The following is a 7,775-nucleotide window of genomic DNA, read 5'->3' on the forward strand; positions in this document are numbered from 1 at the left end:
GACTTTAGATACAGTATTAGGGGACCACTAAGGTCTATATAAATGAGACTGCAGATCCAGTTTTAGGAGACCACTAAGGTCTATATAAAAGCATCCAAAGAGCACCATGTCATGGGACCTTTTTCTTAATCCAAATTGCCTTGTCTAGGTCCTACATGAAGCAACACACCCTCACAAAGTTTACATAAGGGCTGTTTTCCATCTAAATACCCGATTAGAAAGTACATCCCCAACAGGACAGATCCGGGCCTAATCAACCCCTGTAAATACTGGAATATATTTCCTTGAGTACACTTGATATTGCCCAGTGTAAACATACCTAAAGATGGCTACACTAAGGGAGGTAACTCCATTGTTATTCTTGAGATTAGAGCAGAAAAAGCAGCAGTGGCGACAAGCTCTGTGGTTTCTCTTTTGGCCTGCTGGAGGACTCCAGAAAACTCCTCTGGTGTCTGAGAACAGCCGTTACAAGTTTTATGAGAATGTGGCCAGTTGAGTCAAAGATGTTTTTATGGTTTTCGTGCATGTGTTCTGTACTTACCTCCTGGGCCAGCAGAGGAGAAATCTCCTTCTCTCCTTAGCAGCAGAGGCTTAGTCTGTTTTCTCTGGCCTGGTCGTTATTTCCTGCGTCAGTCGAGTTGTTTTTCTCATTCTGCACCTTCCTCTCTTTGTCGTCTGAGGTCAGAGCTGTCTCACATTTCACCATTTAAGGCTGCAGCGCTGTAGTGCTCCTGGGACTAAAAACAAAGGAAAGAAAAGAGATAACTATTGTCTTATGAAACTTTGTATACATATAATTCTTTCTCAGCTAGAAATAAAAGCAATGTGTTTGTGAAGATGGAGAAAAGAAGAAATACAGCACATGTATATGTCTCACACAGGAGAGTGTGTTGCCAGTACAATTCTTCATACTACATACTGTACATCATACTGTACACAGATTACCACTACCGGGATCATAGATCATAAAAGGCAAATATGACACCTATACATGAGTTTGAAAAGGATCTTACATGGTGAAAGATTGTTTTTTTTTAGAAGCTAGTGGCTCTGTAAGATGTACATGCTAACGTCAGCATGCTAACACGCCCACAGCTCGACAACGATTAGCATTCATAGAGCCAGGCGGCAAACGTGGCTAAAAAGCAAACAAAGAAACCTAAAATCTTCATCCCTTTGGAGACCTTTCAAATAGTCTGAGTACTTCTTGACACTGCACTGCATGTCTCGTGTCATGACATCAATGTTTAATTTAAAAAAAAAAACTTTAATCCTCTGGAACAATACCCATTTTCTTCGTTATGAAGGCCACTGTTTTAGGTACAAACCCAAACTTTTAGACTGTAACCATACTAAGACGATAAAAGATGTCCTCAGCTTGCTGTTTTCCCTATAAATCATTAAAAAACATAACCACAGGGAATAGCCAGGGAATATTTAAAGGTACTGATGTTGTACAGAAATTGGTAATAATGAGCTCCAGAGTGATAAATCCTAAAAAAACTAAAATGTCTCCTTCGTCTCAATGGATTTGACTTATTATCTTCTTCACGCTTATATTCATGAAACAGCGGTGTGTTTTCTTGAATACATTTGTATCTCCCGTCCCACCCTTCCCGAAGGGAGAATCACTATTTCATCTCATCTCCGGAAAAATACAGTTGTCATGAAAGACACACACATCTGCATGAGCTGATGTGCAGTGAGCAGCAGTGACAACAAAGCTGACTCCTTACTACATGACACACAGCCTGTTTACATGCACATTCTCCTTTTAAGGCAGATGCAAAGCTTTCTGGGCCACGGCAGTGGGGGTGGGGGGGTGGGGGTTTATTTTTACTTTTTCCGAACTTTTTCCTTCAAGCGCCTGTCTTCTTTGATTTCTCCCAAGCGGAGGATGCTGTCCAGGACTTCACACACACTTTTCCAAAGTTTCCAATTTTAGTCTAACTACATTAATGAATTAATGTAGGGACCACTGTCCATTTGAAACTTTGATCCTAAAAAAAAAGAGTACATGGCATGAGCTGTCAAGCACACACATCTATTATTTATATATCAACGGCTGCAAAAATAAGAGATCCGAGGATTTTGTTACGTTACAGTTCAAATGACACATTTAGATATGGAGACTATTTGGGAAATGATTAGCCGTTTGCTGCTTTAACAATATGACGATCATAAAGGATTAATCCCAACACTCTGTGGTGGTGTGGTCATGGCCAAACTGTATATTTAGAGACAACATCAGCTGTTCAGTGTGTCCGTCAGTCTGTCGGGATAATGAAGACAATAGAGTAGTCCCGCCATGATGTTTGATGGGGGGCCAAACTGCGAGCTAGCTCTGGAATCCAAACATGGGGAGCCATCCGTCACACGGAGGATGCTCGACAGCATCAAAGGAAGTGCACGGAGGTGTGAAGAAAAAAATCTCCCCGTGTTCTAGATCTATGTATTAGAATTAGATGCCTTCATGATTTGAAAAAAAGTAGAAGTAGTAAAAAATAGAATCATTTGTAAATGAAGGTTTAAGAATAATGTTGTATATTGTAATAACTGTATCTGAGGTTTCTTCAGAATTCAGCAGTAAGAAAGAGGATTAGGACCACTGGTGAACATTTTATATGAACATTTTATTCTGACTTTAATCTCAGAATTTGGACTTTATTCTCAGAATTTGGACTTTAATCTCAGAATTCGGACTTTAATTCAGACTTTAATCTCAGAATTTGGACTTTGATCTCCGATTTCTGACTTCTGAGAATAAAGTCAGAATTCTGAGATTAAAGTCAGAATTAAAGTCAGAATTCTGAGATTAAATTCAGAATTAAAGTCAGAATTCTTCAGCTTTTGGGAAATGGTGTCGGCTAAAATGGACATTTTAAATAAACAGCACAGACATGTGACATCTGATGGTAACAGAGTCAAATAACGGATGGCCTTTAGCTTCTCATTATGTAAACTTGCAAACGTTATTTTTTTTCTTTTTGTAATCAGCCATGGGAACCTGCTTTTAACAACTTACAGATTTTAGGACTCAAGCCCAAATTCTTGAACAACACTGAAATATGCTGGTGGATGTTGGCTGCTGCATGTATAATTCACTAGACATGGTGTCCTCCCCACGCTCCTAAAATCTTGTAAAGGATGTCCTCTCTCTCTCTCTCTCTCTCTCTCTCTCTCTCTCTCTCTCTCTCTCTCTCTCTCTCTCTCATGGTGTTTACAGCCTCAGAGAGCGTTGCATATCTGACATTTCTCTCTCAAACTCCAACCAGCTCTGTTCTCATCTGAAAGGTAAGGACCAGCATCCTCTACAGACACAGCTGTTCTATAATTTAATGTAGTAACAGTAGGTGTGGAGATTATGATGATAACATATGATGTACATGTAAAAGAAAATAAGCTTGGAATCAATCGTAATACTAAAATGCAAGTACGCATTGTTACTTCTAGTGGATTCAATGCCCATGAAAGGCTTCCTGAGGTTTAAGTATTCATATGTTGGAGGAAGAAAACACAGATTTCTATAAGAAAAGTAACTGTTCACATACAATAAACTCGGTTCTGAAAAAGGGGTGGGGGGGTGGGGGGGGTGAACCTCCCGGAGGGATGGACAACACTCAGCGCCAGCTCTTACATTCCCATCCCAAGCACATGATTTCATTTTAGAACATTAAGGAGCCCAATGTGCTCAAATCTATCTAACATGGATTTTGATCGTTTAAGGTTAGAGGAGCAATTGCTTAAAAATGATATCGGCCTCACAAAATCAATCTGCTCTAATATGACAGCTTCCTTTATATACAATTATGGTATAGATAGATCAAATGGATACAATGAAGGCTAAATTGAGAAAAATGTAATCACTCCGTGATGACCTCTCAGGGAGGTATAAGGACCTAGTTACACATTAAAAAGCAAAAGAAAGAAAAATAAAGCAAGTGGATAGTGACACTACTGTATAACACTAATCAATAAACAAATATACAAAAGAGGAAATGTTTTTGCTTTCTCTTGGGGGAACTGTTGGGTTTCTATAAATCATAGAGTGTCTATCTAGAAAGTGTCTTGAGATAACTTCTGTTATGATTTGACACGGTAAATAAAATCTACAATATTCAATAGTTACTTAAAATCAGCCACTTTTATTCTAAGAAACATTCGAGATTTGTTAACTTTATAATGATGTTATTGGTGAATGCTTTTATTAAATTCAGCAGTGCTTGGAATTATCCTATAATATCATTTCAGTCACAAAATACATCAATATCTCTTATTAGAAATGAGCATATTATGACTACCACACTTACATTTATTCATTTAAAGACATTTTGTTTATCAGCAGGTGGGTGACACTGCCCATGCCCCACGTTCTAACCTCCATTTTACTACTCGACAGTACTAGATACTGCGGCTATTCATGTACAAAAACATATATTAATTTTGATCAAATCATAACTGCATGAGGCATGATAACTGGCGTCAGTGTTGAATGCAACACCTCGTGTACAGTGTGTGTATCAATATGGGAGTATGAGAATTTACCTGTAGCTGCTGCTCAAGACAACAGCTACTGCTGCTGACACACTACTGTTGCATGACTGTCATCCACACACACACACACACACACACACACACACACAGACGAACACACACACAGACGCGCGCACACGGACGCTCGCAAACAAACACGCAGACACACGTGTACACACACGTGCACACACACATACAGACACACACACACGGACGCGCACACAGACGCGCCCACACACAAACACACACATGCACGTGTACGCACACGTGCACATACACACACGTGCACACGCACAACTACACACACGTGCACACACGTACATACACACACTTTCCAAATGTAACAATATTTCAGGAAAAAGAGGAAAACTATGTTTTGAAACATCACGCCACTTCTGTTGATCACACTGGAGTTTTTTGGGCTCTTAGCAACAACGGCTGACTGTGTTTGTAAAAGTGGTTCTTTCAAAGGAACAAAAGAGATATCTGTACTTCAACAGAAATGATAACCATCTATAAATAAAATAAAGATTACAAGGAATAAAAAGCAAAGATGTGAGATACTTCTTTACTGCAGAAGAGAATTTTTTCTACATAAATCTGAAGGATGATAAGCAAGTAATCATCCTTCAGATTTAATCAGCGGCCCCTTAGTGGTGGTGGTAGGGGGGGGGGAGGGGGGCACAATGGCTATGGGACCTCAGCTTTAACCTTAATAATAATGTTTCTTTTGCGTTTTTTGAGGCCCGCCCCGCTTCCTCCAGTTGCATGCTTCCCTGTAAATGAAAGAAAGATCGACCAATCAGCACGAGCCTCTGACAGAGCGACAGCTTTGGGTAGTTACTGTCAATATTTTCCCACTCATGTCTCTTTTGTGGAAACGAGGATTATACTTGGACACCAGTCAGAAGAAAAGTCTTCTCACATGGAATGATTGACAGTTGGCACTCAGCCTAGAATGATGTGGCTGATGTGTGCAGATGAGTGGAGGATAACGCGGAGCCCCGGTCGCTCACGTGTGGCCGGTCCCACAGTGATGAGCTGGACAGGCCCGGACACAGATGGTCCCAATTTAACCCCAAAGTGTCAAAGGTCAAAGTACTGACAGGACAAAAAGGATAGTTTCTCTCACTGAGTGGGACAAGGCAATGAAAGCTCCATTTGCAGTATGACACTAGTGATGAGAGATTCAGGGGCCAAGATCTGGACACAATGCCAGGATAGGTACTGTTTTAGCTCCATTATGAGCTCTTGTTACAGGGTAGGTTAGAATTCACAGTAAAGGCTCCTCACGTACTGTAGGACACAAGGGAATTGTTTTGGCCACCACAGCTGAGTTAGGGGGGGCACTGCTATAGTTCCTTTAATGGCCACATCTCTCCAAGTGTCACCTTCACATTATTATATATATTACAAAATACCAAGTAGTTTAGCCTTAAGTTTTTTTTTTTAAGAGTCAGCCCTTTCCACAACACGTGAGCTCCCATTAAAGTTCAGTCAATGATATTATATACAGTAAATTTGCTCATTAGATAGTAGATGAATGCCTTTTTTTCGTCTTTTTACAACTAGACTGGGAATGTGTCACCTGTTTCTGCTTAAGTCAACCCAACATCATTTCTGCTTTATTTCTTTCTTTACTCCAAACTGAGCTACTCCTCTAAATGCACAATTTTCAAACTACAGCTCATTTGACCATACATGCACAGTAAGTCTTGAGGGCTTAGAAATGAAATCCCGAAAACGTCCCGCTCTCGGAGCAAACTCTCCAGTCGGGTCCCAGGTTAGAGGCCTCGAAGCAGACTGACGCTCTTATGGAGTTATCCCACAGGCCATGAGGACGTGTGTGTATGTGTTAAGGTTTTAAATGCCATGTGATAATGGGTGACTCAGAAGCAGATAAGTGTGAAAAAAAACATAAGTGAAATGATAATAATAGATGTGTTGAAAAGTCTGGAGACGGGTGCCCGGATAGCTCAGTTGGTGGAGATGGCGCCCATATATAGAGGTTTACACCTCATTAGAGAAGGCCCGGGTTCGACTCTGACCTGGGGACCTTTGCTGCATGTCATCCCCCCCTCTCTCTCTCCCCCCTTTTCACGTGTTCTGCTGTCCTATCAAAATAAAGGCTGAAAATGCCCCAAAAAATAATCTTAAAAAACCAAAGTCTGAAGATGGCATCATACTCTAAGGACCTAAATGAGTCCTGTTATGTGTACTGATCCCACACTGCAGCGAAGTCACTGGAAATAACAAAGGAAAATGGAAGGAAAGGGATTCATATGCTTTTAATGTGAACAATTAAATAGCAATGTCCTTTAGTGCCGGCATCAAGACGAGCCATTGCACACAGGATGTCTAAAGCCCAGATTACTAGTCTGACATCTCTTGTAACACGGCTCCAGGAATCCAACGATGGTGTTGTGCTCTCCTTTAGTGTTTGAATAAAACAATGCACCCAGCAGGGGCGGTGAGCAGGACTTTCTAATCTCGTTAAAAATAGCTAAAACCTTGGCAGAGCTGATGTACTGGTGGTGGGATGTTCACTGTTCAAGGGAGCCACTAATGCAAAAGCACCTTGTCACGGGGACTCAGGAAAGTCCCGGATCAGATGACAAAAAAAGGGATTTAGCAGAGTGCAGACCAGACTGCGGCTCTACTGAACTACTCTACTCTCTCTGCTTTTTTTGATTCCCTATTTTCTGCTTTTATTCAATCGACATGCGAGACATGCGAGATTGTTTTAAAAGGGGAAATGATCCAACAATGTGACAATGTAACATTTAAAAAGGAGAAATTGAAAGTTGAATTCATAAGGAATAAAACACACTCTTGTTCTTGTTTTGCTAGTACAGCTTTACTTGGTCTTAGAGCTATGAGTGGGACCAAAAATCAGTCCCGACCCTACATGACCCTGCACAATGTCTCCGTCCTGAGCCGAGCCTGGACCACAGCACCAGTTTTAGGCCCAAGTCCAATTACAAATCAGACTGTTATTGCAGTTATTAGAGAGAATGTATAACAATTCTCATGATTAATGAAAGGCATTACAGTAGTCAAAGTTTGTGCCACCCTGACTAGGGTCGGGTACCGAAGTTGGTACTTTTTATGGTACCGATCGAGGTCCGATTCACGTTAAATGTACCGGTGCCAAATTTCGGTACCTGGGTACCATTAATGCGAACTGTACCCAACCCTTACCCTGACACGTTTAAACCCGGGGAAGGGGGGGGGGGGGGGGG

General features: G+C 41.0%; 2 protein-coding genes across 3 annotated transcripts in view; one reads left to right on the top strand and one right to left on the bottom strand.

Annotated features, from left to right (window-relative positions):
* The window catches only part of si:ch211-132g1.1 (T-cell surface antigen CD2), an 18,021-nt gene extending 17,288 nt beyond the window's left edge, over positions 1-733 (bottom strand). The window contains exon 1 of the mRNA XM_034864261.1: positions 542-733. The gene's annotated coding sequence lies outside the window, so the exon portion shown is untranslated. The remainder of the gene's footprint in view (positions 1-541) is intronic.
* A 2,461-nt stretch (positions 734-3,194) lies between these two features.
* The window catches only part of pln (phospholamban), a 6,461-nt gene continuing 1,880 nt past the window's right edge, over positions 3,195-7,775 (top strand). Inside the window, exon 1 of one of the 2 annotated variants that reach the window (XM_034864262.1) lies at positions 3,195-3,294. The gene's annotated coding sequence lies outside the window, so the exon portion shown is untranslated. The remainder of the gene's footprint in view (positions 3,295-7,775) is intronic. The other variant, XM_034864264.1, reaches the window with a different exon arrangement.

This window comes from Etheostoma cragini, chromosome 24 (assembly GCF_013103735.1).
Source record: "Etheostoma cragini isolate CJK2018 chromosome 24, CSU_Ecrag_1.0, whole genome shotgun sequence".
In the NCBI taxonomy this organism is placed as follows: domain Eukaryota; kingdom Metazoa; phylum Chordata; class Actinopteri; order Perciformes; family Percidae; genus Etheostoma; species Etheostoma cragini.